We start from the raw sequence: 14,093 nt of genomic DNA on the forward strand, positions 1-14,093 counted from the left end.
ACTAATTTCGTAGTGTAGGCTTATCATCGGCGTTCCACGCCCTATAGACCAGCACTAATGCTACGCCTGTTAAAAGACAAAGACTATTAGCGGCGGCCGAGCTCCTTTTCGTCAAGATGGAAGTTAAATTCCGTTCGCAGCAGCAGCATTACGCGCTGATAGTGTGCCTTCTGCCTCGCATTGCTGTGTTGTGTCTCACATCACTCGGCATTCTCTTTGTGACCTCACGCCTGGCAGAGATTTACGTTTTGTGTGCAAGCTGCGACTGCAGAGAATATTTTAACATTCCGGATGAACAGAAATATTGTTTTTGTGACGGCGCTTGTTATTTATGAGTGCCAAAACACTTGTCAATGTTTAAGACATAACCGAACTTTTATGTAGGTTTTTACTCGTGCACTAAACGAAACACCATAATTCGTATTATTTCACGGCACACATGACTCGATTACACGTTGTTTAGTTTTGAAGATCATAGCTATGTCGGCCCATCTTTTTTTATTTCGACAATGTATATGTACAGTTAAATCAAAAGCGATTGCAGTTTCTACCTGATATTTATTCTTGTTTTCTATAGCCTCAAAAAAAAAAAAAAAAAACTAAGGAGAGCAGTTGTGATGTCCGGGTCGACAAAAAATTAAAAAATAATATTTGGTGAGCTTCGAGCTTCAGCAAGCTAAATTTTTGCCCGCACACAAAAGAAAAAAACGACATTGTACAGAAATGCGAAAAGTTGCCCAAAAATGCGTAAGCATTCAGACATGTGCACCGCTTTTCCATTTCACCTTTTTTTTTCTTTTCTTTGTTATTTAAAACCAACAATCTGCATCCAGAATATCATAATTATAAATGTTCTAACGGCGTGAATTACGCATTTTTTGTGCAGATACAAGGCATTACACTTCTTGCATTACGGAGAGATTATGCTTCGGTAATCAAAAAGAAAGCTGACGTAATAATAAAGTATGTGAAAATTTCTATACACTGCGAGAATTAATTCGAATTGAAGCGCAGTATGTTCGCAGAGCAAAGCTACCGCAACGTCCTTAGAGCGCCCTAATTTCAGCACACACCGGTGGCGCTCCAGGAGCCTGGCCGTTCGCTTCAGGGATGAATGCATATGGGTTCAAATCGGCGATTAAATAACGCAGGAAATGTACCTAGCACTAGTTCTCATCGCAAAGTTTAAAAAATGCGTAACAGCTAGGAGAGTGGACCGTACGCACTGTCTCTTGAACACCGAACGGTGTAGTTATTTTTCTTGATATACAACCTCTGTAACCAAGTTTTCAGTAGAGTGTTCAAAGAATTGTCGTGCCTGCGAAAATGAAACAACCCAATTCTCTCTCTATGCGCGGCAAGACATGAGCCAGTATAAGAGTATCGAAGTCCTTTGGCGCGTAATATTCCGCTCGCCCAACATGTTTTTGCAATAACAGTGTCTTTAAGGCAAGCTTTAATCCGTCGCCGGCAAATATTCGTCGCTCTCCCGTTTGTTGACAACGCGTTTCCCGTGAAATGGTGACATTTTCGAAATTGCGGATGAATGAAGTCCCACCTAATACCTGCCGCTTGAACTGTAACTAATCAACTTGCGGCTTTAAACTGTGCAACCCAGTTTACGTGCTGTGTGTGAGACGTTTTCAGGCAATTGACCCGCCACGGTGGCTCAGTGGCTAAGGCGTTGCGCTGCTGAGCACGAGGTCGCGGGTTCGATTCCCGGCTAAGGCGCCCGCTTTTCTGATGGAGGCGAAAAGCAAAAACGCCCGTGTGTACGAGATTTCGGCGCACGTTAAAAATCCCCAGGTGGTCAAAATTAATCCGGAGCCCTCCACTACGGCGCGTCTCATCGCCTGCGTTGCGTCGGTGCGTTAAACCCTACAATCAATCAATCGCGTTTAAGGCTAACCGGTGGTATTATCTTTTTGTTGAATATTATCTTTTTTAACAGTGTTATCGAATATGGAGCATCTTTTTAGATTGGTTAGATTGAAAGTGTATTGCCTATATCTCACTCAAGAATGATTTTAACTTCTGGCTGCTTCAGTCACGGCCGGGCGGCTGAATCGAGGGACAGACTGAAAGATATACATACATACGGACAGACAGTTTTCGCGGTTGAGTAGCCCGGGAGGGACAACCATATCTTTAAAACCCGTGCGCTGCCTGTGTCTGAGTCGGCGCAAGCGCTCGCCTACGGGGACCGCCCCATCCGTCCAGAAACGAGCCCCGAACGCTAGCGCCACGAGGGAGTCGAGCGGCGGCAAACGTAAACACCGCCACTCACGCCCTCGCCCGTTGAATTCCGGGTGATGCGGCAGGCCGCACCTTGCGTGCGCTCTCATCCAGCGGCCGTGGCAATGCCATCATCAGAACTGCTAAACTTCGGGTAGAGCGGAGACTTGCTTACTGTTAGTCAACCTAGATGGCGCCACCAGACCGCGGCAAGGCGTTTTCTGCCTTTGGTTTGTTTGTGACCGTATTTAAACCTGGCTTGTTTTTGTTCATGGAGAAAATAATCGTTTCGTGAAACATGGTGCTCGCTCGACAAATATGGTCACGTAAGACACCATCGCTTGCGTCAATCGGCCAGTGTTGTCTGAGACAACCCCAAAGCCCCGCAGTGCTGTGCATCTAAACGAAGCATAGTGCGCGCAGTACCAACAGCACTACGCATCGGCACTTCTATGTTTACGTGTGCTTTCGTAACTTCCACTGTTTGTCCCACCATTCTTACTTATATAAAAAGAATGTGCCCTAAATTGAAGCGCTAATAACTCATTCGGCAAGCTTATAAGTTGTCACTAATTTGCTTTTGCTTTTTCCAGCCTCCGCCAATCGCAGAGCTGGCTGGTATGACATCATAGGTTCTGTTGCGGGAAATGAGCTAGTGGGTCGCATGGCCATTCGATTGTTTCTAATTATACAGCTTATTTGAGTGAAGTTTACGTTAAAAGTTGTCAGCATGATTCTAACGAGGCAATATTTGGAATGAACCAAACTTGCATTTTGTCTTCATGGCCCCTTTAAGCGCAGAGCAAATCCGTGTGCCTCAGTCACGACACGTCATTCTGTTGGATCCGCCGGACACCACAGTGGTGCGGAAGCGGTGGCGTGCTAGTCTTCAACATAACGTGCAGTGGCATAAGCGTTCGGTTCCCGAGGGGTAGCTTGAGCAACAAAACTCCAGTGGATACGACGACCGCTAAGGCTAAAAATTGCTACAGTACACGCGATCCACCTCCAATTACTTGGGACTACTATTATATACGTTTTTGATTACAAGAATGGCCTTGCTGTAGCGAACATCTAGATGCTGTAAATACTCCGTGGAATAGGGCAACTATAAGACGTTAAAAAAGTGCACGTTTCATCTTCGTCTTACCACGTTGCTCCCAGGGGACATCCAAGAAGACTGAAACTGAACCGTCAGTGACTGGCGGGCGTATAAAACCAAAGATCGAGTGGGAACCAAAGCCCACAAAAGGTACCAGCCGAAGACCGGCAAAGAAGGCTACGCCCGATGCAGACAATCGGGACGCTAAGGCGGAGCTCGATCCAGACGATGGAGAAACAGCTCAGGCCCCACCAAAAAAGAGGGTTGCAGCCGCAACGAAGGCATCGACAAGGACGAAACCTTCCAAACGAAGGGATAGCAGCAGCTCCGGGAGTGACAGCTCTCCTGTAATCGTGGACTCTAGTGATGATGGGGTGGTGCGTACTGCTTTGTTTCTTGGAAATATTTCCGGGTATACATGTCCGTTCAAGGGAGAACCGCCACAGGCTGTTTATCACAATGAGCGGTCCCTTTTGAGACTGTTTTCTGTGAGGGCTTGCAAAGCAAGTATTGATCGTGCCAAAGTTAGTGAAAGAAACTGCTTTTGGAAGCTGAATTAGGTGCCAACTTCATATCAGTCAGGTGGTTTAAATTCATGCATAACCCCTACCTAATAAAGCAGGTGTTGTTCAGTGCGAAAAACAGCCACTAGCACAAAAAAAAAGGGGGGAGATAAGTGAACTCCTCAAGAGCCGACTGATGGGCGACCATACTTACACGACTGCTTGTACTTTATTCATTTTTTTTGCGCACGCGGCAGCTACTCGTGCCTTGCACGTGCCAGGCTACGCAGCGTGCTATAAAATTTCAGCATTGGCTGTGTAGAGCTTGACAGGCAAAACACAATCGGGTGGAATAGGGTGTACACTGTGAACAGCCACACAGTATGTGGGAACGCCGTCTGGTAAGGAGCTAATGCGCTTTGTTTGTAACTCAGGGGGCTGAACCACATCCCACTCAGGGTATGTCCTAACGTTCGTATCTTGTTCTTTACGTTTATTTTTTAGGTGCTTAAACATTTCCCTGTGGACTCGTATAGGAAACCTGTCTGGCCATCCATCACCATTGATGTGTCGCAATTTCGCCGCAAGCGAGCACGCTTTTATAAAAGGCTCTAGGGCCTTCATACTTTGATTCCAACCTCCTTATTGCTCCCGAAAAACTTCTTCCCTGCCATCCAATTGGGCATGGCAGTTCAGCTGTCTTTAAAGACAGTCGATGTATAGTTACCCCGGAGGGATACGTAGAGGCTTTTGGATGTATTTAATGATGCTTTATAGAGAGCAAGAAGTTTATTTAGCACAAAAAAAAAGTTGGGGGCGTCTTCAGATCAGGAAGCCACTTCTGCTGCCCCCTGGATATCCCTTCGTAAATTATCCCTGAAATAGTCTCCCTCCTCAGCAGTTCATTTGTCTAGCAGTGAACTCGGCTTTAGGGGGCTTGATATGTGTCGTCTCTGAGGGATACACGGGGTCTTGAGATGTTTAATGGAGGTACTAGGGCATTACAACTTTGGCATATGACTGCTTATAGGACGCCCGGAGAAGTATTCCTAAAAATGCGCGCGTGGGAGTAGTGAAGCCGACTTTAAAGGCTGCATAGCTGAGTGGCTTCAGCATTCGACAATCCCCATTTGGGAGTTTCCGCAAAGTTTAGGACTCCCCCAAACTGTTTGCCGGGAGGTCGTTACAGGGGTGACGTACGGCACCAAAAACTGAAAATAACAATGTGCCTTATAAACAATGTACACAAATTACACAAAATATTTTCTTATTGAACCTGTGTACAGTCATCAAAAATGTTAACAGAGAACGAGTTGCCAGCGTATGCCCAGAGCGGCCGTTTGCTATAGCGTCCTAGGTAGTCAGAGAGGCTGTGCGCATGCGCTGGAGCTTCCAAGTGCAGAAAGTTAGCCTGGAGAGCAACGGCTATCATCCGCGGAAGATGCGCCGGTGGCTATCGGAGTCGGCCGGTCCGTGCATAAGCAGGCACCCGCTTCTTCGTTATTGTTAACATTTTTCACGACTGTACATAGGACACATGATACATAGTAGCAACAATACCTACATAACGGCAACGTTAGTAATAATAAACATCTTCTGTAATGAAGAGAGTTTCGTTCGGCACACGATTCGCTTCAGCTTGTTTTCAAATTGTGTAACTGTCTTTGAATAACTGTTGTTGGTAATAAACTTCGTTGTTTTGTTCTTCTGGGAAAAAATTCTAATTTATGTGCCTTAACCTGTGCTTGAGACATTACGTAATTATCTCGATGTGTGTAGCTTGTAGTGCTGTGGTTTGTTTCAGCTCTTAATATCGCAGTTTTTGCGTTAGAAAGCAAGAAGCGGAACCGTCTGGCTAGGCGGCGCCGTTCGTGTAAGGAAGGTAAGTTAAGCACATGCAACATTTTTGTTCCGGCATCAGTTCACGAGTAACGAGACAGAGCTGATCTCTGTTACACTCCCAATATTTTAGGTCAATCAGTTTTCGTAAGAATACCATATCACACGCATATTTTTAAGTTAGCCATATCAGATATATGTAGGCAGTTGACGTTTTTTAACGAAGCCTAAGCTTCCTGCTCAAAATCCAGTTTTTCTGCCGGAAAACAAATTTTCTCGAGATGTTCTTTCAAAAATAGGTACGATTAAATCGTTTGTCTAACTACGGCAAGTGTAGTAGGACCCAGCGTTTATTTAGTGAAGAGAGACACGAAAAACTACTGTTTTTAAGCTGCTTTGATTTTCATTTTTAACGTCGCACCCGAGTTTAACTTTTTACAGAGTATTGTGAATTTTTGAATTGCTTGGTCGTTTATTTCTTTACTAAAAAACTCCTCGCTCGTTTATATCATTATTACACTCCGCAATATCATTAGCATTAATAATGGCTGATTCTAGCACAGACCTTTGCGGAACTCCCGAGAATTTGTACGTACTGTGTTCTTCCCGTAAGGAATGCACGATTTCATTGTTGTATCTTGTATACTTTGGTATGCACTAACTTTTTAATTAGCTCTAAATGAGAGACTCTATCGAAGTCTTTCGACACGTTAAGACACGTACGCACTGTCAATTTGATTTTCGTTCTTACTAAGGGATTGGGCCGGACTAGTAATGCAGAGTATTGACAGAAGCGGACCACCACCCGAGTAACAGAACAACGGCCCAGGGACGGGTTCAGATAAAACTCGGTGGCTGGATCATTAGAGAAAATTTTGGGACGAAGAATTGATTTGGACGCAGCATGACAGGTATGGTTGCACGTTTATGGCAAAGGCCTTCGTCCTGAAGTATGCGCGTAAAGAGGCTGGCGATGATGGTTCTACTCAAAATACATCAATGTCCCTTAAAACGACGGGGATCATAATCTCTAGTACAATAGCGTGTCGTTTTACTTTGTACTAATTTCGCACGTGGCTTCTCACCAACGTGAGAATCTGATGATCCGCCCCTGTTATAAAGCAATCCCTCTCGTCATCCATCTCTTCGTGATGCGGGTCCCGACCATACAGCATGAACTAGTGCGGGCAAGTATTTGCTCGGGGCGGCGGCCTTGGTGGCCAGCGTAGTACGTGATAGTTGTAACCAGCCGAGCCGAGAGGGCAGGCACGCTTCCGGACCACGCCGGCCTGCCGGACCAGCGACAGCTGCTCGCGTCATCGCGTGCACGCGCGCAGTTCGTGCGCTCACCACACGTACTACGTTCAGCGTCACTGCAGTCTCTCCGTTGTCGCCGCGCGCTGCACCCCGATATCTCATTTGGACTCCAGGTCACCAGGGCTTACCAGGGAACCAGGCTGCCAACTCAGCCGCCCGCGCACTCAACTACCGGGCACCCGGCGTAAACCCAGAGGACCCAGAGCCAGATAGTTATCCACTACTATCATTTAAAGACATCTCCGCCCAATACAGGGAGAAACATCGTCTATACCCTACCCCCCTCATGGGGTAAGGCAAGGCCAACGAGCGAACACTTATCCGCCTCTATACAAATACGCTGCTGTGCCCTGCTGTCATGAAACACTTCGAACCTTCTTTCACTGGCCTCTGTCAGTACTGTGGGGAGGTGGCCGACACCTACCACAAGGTATAGGCATGTCAGACAAACCCTTCCCTTCCCCCTAATCCCCACCCCAAAAGAGAGGACTGGGAGGCGGCCCTGCTCGGCTGCCAGGACCTACCGGCTCAACAGGCCTTGGTTCAGCGTGCTCGGACAGCGGTCACGACCAATGGGGTCCCCGAATAGGGACTCCACCTAGTTTTGTGAAGAGGGTGCTATCCAATAGGGACGGCTCTCTCCAAGCTACCTCTCCGTAATATATCAGTGCATAAATGTTCACATCCATCCATCCGCTGGGGTCGGTTCGTTCTAGCGCACTGGCTGCGTGGTCAGCAAGCTGACGTTGTCGGAAACGTCATATCCCGTCAGCGTGAGAGCAGGCTACAAGTCCCTCGTGCTGGCCGCGTTGTCGGCGGCGCGACTGGCCTTGCCGCCCTTTTGGGCGCTGCCTCCTCGGTCGACGACGTCGACGACCCCCCACCGTATTTTGTGCGCCTTTGTATACGGTGTGGGGCGAGGGACGCTTCGCGGGGATGCTGGCTGGAGGCCTTTCTTCCTGTTCACTTTCAGGTTGGCTGCCTCTTTTGCAGCGAACCCGGTTGAGCATAAGCGTACAACGTCCTTTAAATATTTTTTTTATGCACTCAGGATAGGTTTCACTCGCTTGTGGCTCTTTCACACAGGCGTGACGATGCATACCACAGCGCGGAGGTCTCTATACAGCAAGTCTTTTCAGCAGCAACTTTCAGGCATGAAGGCCCGCTTGAAAAAGTCAAAGCCCCACCCTCACCAGTGCATGCGCTTTGTGTAAAGAATCTTTGCGAGCGAGTTACCACCAGGGTTATAAGCTACACAAGTGCAATAAGAGATGCCATATTACGCTTTAAGCAGTGCTTTCCTTTTCCAACCTTGCACCGTGCACGCAGCCTCAGGGCAGAAGTGCGGCTCATTCGGACCATCCTACACAAATATGTTAACCGAAACAACCATGTGGGGATCAAAGCTTACTTCTCCCACCCTGGTCGGTTTGCAGTGGATCGGGGAAGAGTTTCCGCCAATACGCTAGCAGCGTTTTCTGAGCCTCGGATGTCAGTCAAAAAAAAGAAACGTAACATTTGGCCGCTAAGGATGGATCTAACTGATGATGATAATGACCACGACAACAACGACGACGATGATAAATGTCTCTCCAATTGCTGATAACCCTGAATTCGTTTTTTGATATTTTTTTCGCGCTATGATATTTCGCTACGATGTAAAATGGGCCCGCTGTTATGATTCCTGTGGAACGTGACCGAGGACTCCGCGACGGATTCCTGCAGGAACCGTTATCTGATCGGTGAGTGTGTTTTCCGCGGTTTTATTGCGCCCCGTAGGAGCTGTATAGGATCACAACGTGATGCGTCATTTTCATTGAAGATTTTATCAGCCAGCGGCTTGCCTAGCCAACTGCGGAGGAGTGAGTCAGGAGTCGTCGCGGAGATAAGGGATTGTTACGACATCGAGCTGGAATGCGTGCATTACTGTGTGCTTGCTGGCTGTCTGTGTATAAATACCTAAGTCTGTGCAAACGTATGCAATGAACGTATAAATGATCCAAATAATAGCAAGGTACTCTTTCTCAAAAGCTGATTTGTCTTTTTTCTTCTTTTAACGTACCGCTGCTGGCGTAAGAGCGAGAAAGCCAGCGATATATATATATATATATATATATATATATATATATATATATATATATATATATATATATATATATATATATATATATATATATATATAGGTTTGGAAATGAGGGGCTCGTTAGGAAATATAGAAAGAAATGCCGGCAGTCTACAACGCCAAAGAAGGCATAGGGGAGTGGTTAGACTTTTTTTTTACCGTTATTGACGTTACATTATTTTTATTAATTACGTGATAAAGAAAGAAAGAAAAACACGCGCCCAGAGTGGGGACCGAACCCACGCCTTTCGATTAGATCTCCAATGCCTTACCAATTCGGCTATCTGGGCGACTGTGTTCTGCTTCACTTTCTGGGGTATTTATATTTACTACAAGTGTATCTGACGCGTGAGGGTGGTAGCCAGCGCCACTCAGACTACACGGGGAGAAGGTTCGGTCCCCACTCTGGGCGCGTGTTTTTCTTTCTTTCATTCTCACGTAATTAATAAAAATAATGTAACGTCAATAACGGTAAAAAAAAAGTCTAACCATTCCCCTATGCCTTCTTTGGCGGTGTAGACTGCCGGCATTTCTTTCTATATATATATATATATATATATATATATATATATATATATATATATATATATATATATAGAGAGAGAGAGAGAGAGAGAGAGAGAGAGAGAGAGAGAGAGAGCGGCAACAGGGGTGGCGGGCGGCCGGAGCCTAGCGGCTACCTTTGTAGCCCGACCTAAGGCGATCGTGTGTGTGTCCGGTCGGAACAGCTAAGCGCTGCCTACAAGAGCTCCGAGGAAGTGACTTGGGGTAGGGGATCGTATAGACAGGCCCACGTGTGTCGGTGTATCATGGCCTTGCCTCCGCATAGTGGGCAAAAAGGAGATGGATATATTGAGAAATGTATGGGATGAAGGAAAGCCCTTCTGGGGAGGTATTCAGTTGCGCGAGCCTCCACAGTCGCACTTCTGTAGGAAGACACTGAGGGGTTGGCCGGGAGTTAGTTGAGGCGAGAGTGGCGATAATTTGCTGTAATTTCATCTTAGCTCAATAGGCTATATCCGCCTGATTTGGCTCTGCGAGAGGCCACAGAGGTGGGGCACGCTCGGGAGGTGAGGGCTCGGGCTGTCGTGTGTGCCGCCTCTGTACCCCCAAGACCAGTGTGGGCAGGAGTCTAAATCAGTTCAATTTTGTAGTAGGTCCTTTTGCAGGAGAAGCTTTAGGAGCTGGGGTAAGGTTTCACCCGCAGCATAATTTCTAATGGCCGTTTTCGAATGAAATATGATTGAAGGTGGTATAGTACTTTTGAAGGTGGTATAGTATTGAAGGTGGTATAGTACCCCCCCCCCCCCTCCGAGGCAACAGCAGGCCTCAGGGCCCGCCACACCGGCCTCGTTTCTGTCGCCAAAAGCTCACGCACGAGAGATATGTCTCGATCTATGCAAGGTTAGGCACATTCGTTGGATGTCCCATTTGTGGACGACGCATTCATGATGCCCCTCTTCAACGCCTTTACAACGGAGTGTTTGATGAAATCTGCTGCCTTAGTCGACGCTGCGAAGGACTTTAACGATAGCATTCACGAGCTGTAGCGCAGATTATGTTTCTGGATGAGAACGAAGAAAGACGCCTTCGTCCGATATGGGATTCTATAGTGGCACCACGGCCGCACAACCTTATCTCACTGTGCACGATATCATCACGCACTCTCCCTGCCTACTTAGGTGAACACGCTCAACACATGTTTCGCAGTCTTAGCATTTGTTTCTCTTATTCGTGCGCCTATCGCTGTTCCAGCGTTCGATTGAACCGCGCAGCGCGCGCAGCTATCTTATAGAGGCAGATCTAACGAATACTGGGAGGAGGGATGATGAATGAAAACAGGCACTCAAATGCAGAAATCGCGCTCCGTATAAGGACGAGAACGCAGATGCAGCGGTGATCTTCGACGGCAAGCTTTTGGCACGACGGCAAGACAAGAATGCGAAGTAAAAGAAGAACTCCGCGGCTTCCGCGGCAACGGTTTATCGGTCCAAGCAACATCTCATCCCGCTCCACATGTACACAGCGCGCGTGCACACACCCTGGACGAAGCAAGTCGCAGTAAACAGGGTGACCATGAAAGTTTACGTCACTTGGGGCGGCCGTTGACCGCTGTGCTGGGCACGAGATAAACGTTCTTCCCGCAGCTGCTTTACCGCCGCGCCGTTCGGCAGCTGTCTCAGCGGGAGAGGGCGAAATCAAGATGCCAAGGAGGGAGAAACCGAGAAAGACGCGGCCACGCATCCACCGCAGTTTATCCTCCGACCCAGCGCTCGGGAAATGAGCGACAATCTGAGTGTCCAGAGGTGCTTCTGCGGACAGGCTGCCGGATGGGAGACAGGCGGCCGCGATAAGGCGACAATTGCATTAATGTCCTCGCTGGGGGCGCGTTCATTCCGCCCACTGGGCGACAAATCTCTTGACCCGATCGCGGAGGCAGGCTGTAACAGGCGCCGACGCTCCCTTTCACGGCGGAGCCCGATCACTCGCGCGGCCCAAAGAGCGAAGGGCGCAGTCGTTCGTTCGAAATTGAAAAGGACAGCCAGCGTATACCCCGCTCGATAAATAAAAGAACCTTTCCGTTATTAAACGCAGCAGCCCGCCCGCCGGCGTCTCACACCTACTCGGGGGGCAAATCACGTTGGCTCGAGCGGAGTTCGCCTCCATCAGAAAAGGAGGCTAAAATTTGGACGACGCTCAAGCTTCACCTTTAAAGGAGCCATGAAGAGAAAATTGATTGATTGTTGTAGGGTTTAACGCGCCGGCGCAATTAACGCAGACAATGAGGCGCGCCGTATGGGGATCTTTAACGTGCGCCGAAATCTCGTATACACGGGCGTTTTTGCTTTTCGCCTCCATCAGAAAAGCGGCCGCCGCGGCCGGGAATCGAACCGGCGACCTCGTGCTCAGCAGCGCAACGCCTTAGCCACTGAGCCACCGCGGTGGGTATGAAGAGAAAATACAACTTCGTTTAATTTGAAAGAACTAGGATTCAGTATTTCCCTCAGGTCCATTAGAGCCACAAAAGGTGTTTTTCTAACGAAAAGAAAAAGCAATAAGTATTTAAAAACTTTCAAATTTTGCGCCACAGTGACGTGTTATGAGCGAGAATGACGTCATACGGGTCAACAATAAAACATAATTTTCAGTGCGTTAACTGCACGTTAGCATTCAAGTGATGCGGTCAAATGGAACTAGAGGCCCCATTACAGACGTCCAGTCATGTGTCGTCGCGACAGGTGAGTTAGGCGGCCGCCAATCGCACAAACAAGGTTCCGTGACGTCATAGAAAAGTTGCGGGAAATTGGCTAGGGGGTCGCGACTGCTTCACACGTTTTCTTTCATATCTCCGTTATTTGTTCGAACATTGCGATGATATTGGTATCATTGTTATCGGGACTAATCAGTCTTTCTAATAAACCCAACTTGTAATTTGTCATCATGGCTCCTTTAAGCGCGTAACGCGATAACGTTAGCAAGCCCCGTAGGCATCCCACGAAAGCTTTCCGAAAGGTGGGAGCTTTCCGCTGCTCTCGCACGCCATCCGCTGGGGCAGCGCCTGGTCCCGGGATGTTTCAATGGGCACCGAAAAGTAGCGGTAAAGGATTTTTAGCTCGCGCGGATTTTTCGTTCAAGGTCAACACTGCCGACGACGCCAACTTTTCTGCTGATATCGCGTGATTTGCAACTTTGCACGTGTTTGGTGGTATATATAGCAGATATTTTACCCCTAAACGTTGGCATACACTGCAATGGAGTTCACTACGACAATCCGTGGAAAACCGAAGCCCTGCTTGGATGGCCACGCCTTACGTCAAGAAAGTTCAGCGCAAGTTTTTCTAGAAGTGCGGGCCTTACGGACCCTGCAGGGGATGCGTCTTAACTCTGTTTGCCGTGAACCTAGGCTGTTTTTTTTTTCAATTATCTCAAAACGTGTTCAGGCGTGTTCAGAAGGTTGGCCTGCAGGCATTTTAGGCAAGTGGCGACGATTTCTCGATCTTTGTAAGGCAACTCTGCGCGCTTGCGTTCCTGCCACAAGAATCCGCCGAGTAATGTACGGAGTATTTGTATTTGCTCTTTTTTTTTTCAGGCGTTCGGCGGCATAAAGAATGAGTTCCCCACAGCGCCGTCGCAGCTACTTTCGTGGTTTGAGAAGAATTAAATCGTAAGAGGAAAGCACGTCAACTGCCGGGCGGTGTTGTGTTTCGGACGCCTCCACGATTCCTCCACAGTTGTGCTCTGCCTAGGGCAGCCACGGGAAAACAAGGCCGTGAAGAGCTGCAGTCGATTCTTCAAAGTTGTGGGCTAGTCACACCCCGGTTTCAGCCGTTGCCTCAGCTGCCTTCAGCAAGAACATCCAGCGACTGAAGGCAAAATAGAATCCTTGCCAAGGTAAATATAACTGGTAGCGAAGCTTCCATAGAAGCCCATACGTTCAGAAAATGGCGGCTCTTAAGCTGTTCATGGGACTTAGCGCCATCTGTGTGAGGAGGGAACACTTCCGGCGGAGCAAAAAATAAACAGGATGTGACCCAAGATCCGGTCAGAAAGTGACGTCATTTTGGTGGCATAAGCGGGAAAATTTGACTTCAAAATAGCCTTAGCAGGCCTCTGATCGCTGAGGGCTCATGTCATTGCCATCTGACGCAAGTTGGCGAGCCCTTGGCGTGTGTGCTTCAAGTCAACGCCAGCTTATACTCGTGACTATAGAGAAACGTACTTTAGCATACTGTCGTATGATTCGCCTCGGTGTTTATAAAAACATCTTGCATCCTCTCTGAACCTTTATTTTGTAGTCATGTCTTCCACGGCTGTATAAAAGCCACCAGTTGTTTATTTTGATTGCAGTAGTTGGCAAACGTACCCCCCCCCCCCCCCCCCGACCGGAATTTTTTTTCTGTCTTGGGATACAGAGCACAAAATGACATTTGACCACTCTCCCCGGCCCCCCTTTCATATGAAAAACGTGCCCACT

This window comes from Haemaphysalis longicornis, unplaced genomic scaffold, assembly GCF_048455015.1.
Source record: "Haemaphysalis longicornis isolate Haplotype H1 unplaced genomic scaffold, Haemaphysalis longicornis Haplotype H1 scaffold_25, whole genome shotgun sequence".
NCBI classification, from domain to species: Eukaryota; Metazoa; Arthropoda; class Arachnida; order Ixodida; family Ixodidae; genus Haemaphysalis; species Haemaphysalis longicornis.